Source organism: Octopus bimaculoides, chromosome 4, assembly GCF_001194135.2.
Source record: "Octopus bimaculoides isolate UCB-OBI-ISO-001 chromosome 4, ASM119413v2, whole genome shotgun sequence".
Taxonomy (NCBI): domain Eukaryota; kingdom Metazoa; phylum Mollusca; class Cephalopoda; order Octopoda; family Octopodidae; genus Octopus; species Octopus bimaculoides.
This window is the reverse complement of record NC_068984.1, coordinates 39,554,035-39,558,048: the sequence shown is the minus strand read 5'-3', so window position 1 is coordinate 39,558,048 and position 4,014 is coordinate 39,554,035. Positions and strand designations below refer to the sequence as shown.

The following is a 4,014-nucleotide window of genomic DNA, read 5'->3' as shown; positions in this document are numbered from 1 at the left end:
CTAACCCTATCTCTAACCCTAACCCTAATACTAAACACATCTATTCATTTGCACACGCGCACTTTTTGTAGGATCGACCACTCACGACTAGCTAGCGCGGACGCGCGACTGCGCGTTCGGGACCACTCTGCTTTAGTAGTACCAAAGATTAAACGACGAAAGATTGTTAATATACTTCATACGTAACCTACACTATTTAAACAAAACCATAGTTGCTATCTCGTATATGATTCCTGTTCTTCGTCTATTGTTTTTGTTTGAAAATGAAAATAATATAGTAATTTATTACATCGATGTGAGTGTCATAAATGTCAAAATCCACTGCTGATTGTTCGGCAATTTCAGTAAAGAATTTTAATATATTTACTTTTATTTTTATGTCCTGTTGAAACTGACATTTATTTGCCTTTGAAGTCTGCGAGGAAGGTGAGAAGTAGAACGCACGGTAGCACGCGCGCACGAACATTCGTACACACACACACACACACACACACACACACACACACACACACACGCATACACACAAATTTACTTTCACGTCCATGAGCTGAGTGGTGAGACACACTCGCCACACATTCACTCACACACACACACACACACACACACACACACGAAGATGAACATACTCGCACACAAACACACCCACAGACACATATGTACACCCATTGTCTTTCTTATACATGTACATACATAAATACATACACTATACATATGTCTTGTATGTATGTATGTATGTATGTATGTATGTATGTATGTATGTATGTACGTACGTATGTATGCATGCAGATCTGCGTGTGTATGTGCAGATCTGCATGAGTGTGTATATACAATATGTATTATTGTGTATGTATATGTATTTGTGTGTAAGTATTTAAGTGTATGTATATACGTTTGTGCATGTGTAAGTACATGCATGTATGTGTATGCACACATTCAGTACCAGTCAGCATCTGGGGTTCGTTTCTCATCATCATTTTTTCTTTGTTTCTCAGTATACTGAAAATTGTTTACCTTTTTACGATTATATATGTATGTATGTCATAATTAGTTTTATTTCAAAATTTTTTGCCAATAGAAAAGGAGCTGGTTTCTAACTTAGATCCAAGGCTCCTTCATTGGAATTTCAAAAGCATTAACAGGGTAGTTTCGTATGTAGGTATATGTACAGATGTGTATGTTTTGTTTTATGTATATATTCTCATGCATATACTTACATATCTAGGCATGCTAATATATATACTTAAATGATAAACTTCTGGAAAGTTTTACAGTTCCAGTGAGGGCTTGGATCAGTTGTCTTTGAATCAGCTTTCTCCTTTTTGGTTTTGAGAAGCCTGATTTTTGCTCAGAGACTTACTGCTAAAAACGACAGAGAAGTCCAAATGAAAATTCTTGCAAAGCTGTAAATGAACCAGGATACAATTCTCCAGAAAGTATCAGAAGAGTGCAATATGATATTAAAAATAAGCACGACACAGAAGTAATCCAACACAGAGATTGTTTACAGATAAAACCAGCGTGAAAAAGTTAGAAGATGGATAAAGTGTTTCACAAAAACCATGATATATATCAGGAGATAAACCCACGTAAGGCATGTGGTGGTAGGCACCTGAGAAAAGAGTGTCTGTTCAAAAAAGTGAAATGTTTTCATTTTGGGAATGCAAGACACATTAAATTGCACTGCAGAACTAAGATGACAAAAAAATTGGACCAAACGAGAAAAAATAAATAGTTTGTCATCAGAGAGAAAAGTTTGTACAATGAACAGAAAATTCATAAAGGTGAGAATCGAAACCACTAGTGTTTCATTTTGATGCAATTAGACATGGGTAGTGACATCACTATCATAAAGGAAGAAACATGGTGGTGAATCCGTAAGCCAAAATTATTTAAATCAAATAAAGTAGCATATGGTGTTACAGAAAAGAAATTATACATCATCGGCAAATATATTTGCAATGTAACTTTTTGCGGTGAAACGAAAAGGACAATCATTTATGTGCTGAAAAAAATCACTACACCTATTTGGCACAGATTGCATGGAGTTATTTAAAATGTGGGATACTTCCATTAGTGTTTTCTGTGAAAATGTAGTTGGTATGGTTAAAAGTTTGAATGAAGTCGAAGAACTGAGACAAAATATTAAAAGATTGTTTCCAAATGTTTTTGGAAGGATTAGGCTGTTTTACTAAAACAAAAGTAAGGCATGTGGCAAAAGAAAAGGCAACACCTGGTTTTAGGTCCAAATGGAACGTGCCATTTGTGACATTAGACCAGCTCAATAAAAAGCTAGAAAGACTATAAAGTCTAGCTATAATTGAAAAAGTTGACTGTTCAGACTGACCAGCTCCAATGGTTTATGTAAAGAAAAAAATAATCAAATATTTGGGTCAATGGAAGAAAAATTTTCTCAAAGTTAGACCTCTCTGAGGCCTATCTACAGATACAGGTAGAGGAAGATTGCACAAACCTTTTAACAATCAACACACAGCATAGATTGTATAATTTCAAGCAGCTTCCTTTTGGAGTAAAAGTGGCACCTGCCATATTCCAATAAGTGATGGACACAATATTAAATAATTGCAACTTAGCTATCACTTATCTTGATGGTATTTTGATAAAGAGTGAGACGGCGGAGCAACACTTAAAGCATATTAAAAAAGTATTTGGAAAAATAAATGAATAGCGGTTTAGACTAAAAGAGGAAAAGTGAATTTTGATGGAAAAAATCAAATATTTGGGTCAAGTAATTGACAAAAGGGGACGAAGGCCAGACTTATCAAGGGCAACAACAGTATGGAATATGCTTCCTAAACGAACATCATATTGTTACAAGCATTTTTAGGCTGTGTAAACTACTATCAAATATATATCCCAAACATACATACATACGTATGCATGCACACACACACACACACACAACACATTGACTTTCATGTCTGCTGAATAGTGAAACACACACTTGCACACACATACATACATGCATACATGATGATGGATGCTCCTGTTGAAGACAATGAATGAGCATACAGCCTTTGCCAAACGACCTGCACAAATGATTTGTTTATAATGATCAAATGTTTGTGCCACACATTAGTTCACTCACTCCATCAAATCGATATTTCCTGAACAAATGCACATTGTACCACACGCCAGGTATCGGAGTGATTGCAGAGTAATATGAGATAAGGTGTTTTGCTCAAGAACACAACATACATACATACATAATCATAAATAGGTAAACGATTTTCTGTATCTTTAGAAACAAACAAGAAAAGAAAATGGCGGTGAGTGAGAAAAGAACTTCATCCACTGACTGATACAGAGGGTACATACACATATATGCATATACTTAAATGCGTACATACATCACCATCATCATTGTCGTTTAACATCCGCTTTCCATGCTGGCATGGGTTACATAAATACATACATACAAATACATATACATACACAAAGATACATATTGTATATATGCAGTCACACAGATATACACAAATGCATGCAAATCTACATACACACACACACATACATACGTACATACATACATAAATACATATATACAGAAAAAAATATATGTATATGTATTTATGTGTGTAAGTGTATAAGAAAGATGATAGTTGTATGGGTGTATGTGTGTGAGAGAGAGTGTGTGTTCAGCTTTATGTATGTGTATGTATGTGTATATATATATATATATATAAAGTGTAGTATGTTGCCACTTAAGTGTGGCTGACCCCTAGGGGTGGATGTTACTGTTGCTTTTAGCCCCAGGAGGACATCTCCTCCAGCTGGCTTATCGACACACGACTGTGTCCTGTTTGCCAAGGGAAGTTATCCCTCTCACCACGATCTGCAGCACGAACGGATCCGGATTTCAGGGTTATTTCCCTTCGTCGGCGTTCGATAGCTACTGACCTTGGCGAGAGAGACAAAAACCTGGCAATCTTATATCTTCTTTTCCAGTGAATTTCTTCACTGATATCGAAAAGGTGAAAACAAGCAATGTTAATT

General features: G+C 35.8%; 1 protein-coding gene across 1 annotated transcript in view; it reads left to right on the top strand.

The window, feature by feature from the left end:
- Window positions 1-4,014, top strand: part of LOC106879413 (coiled-coil domain-containing protein 13) — an 84,781-nt gene that overhangs the window by 720 nt on the left and 80,047 nt on the right. The window lies entirely within an intron of this gene.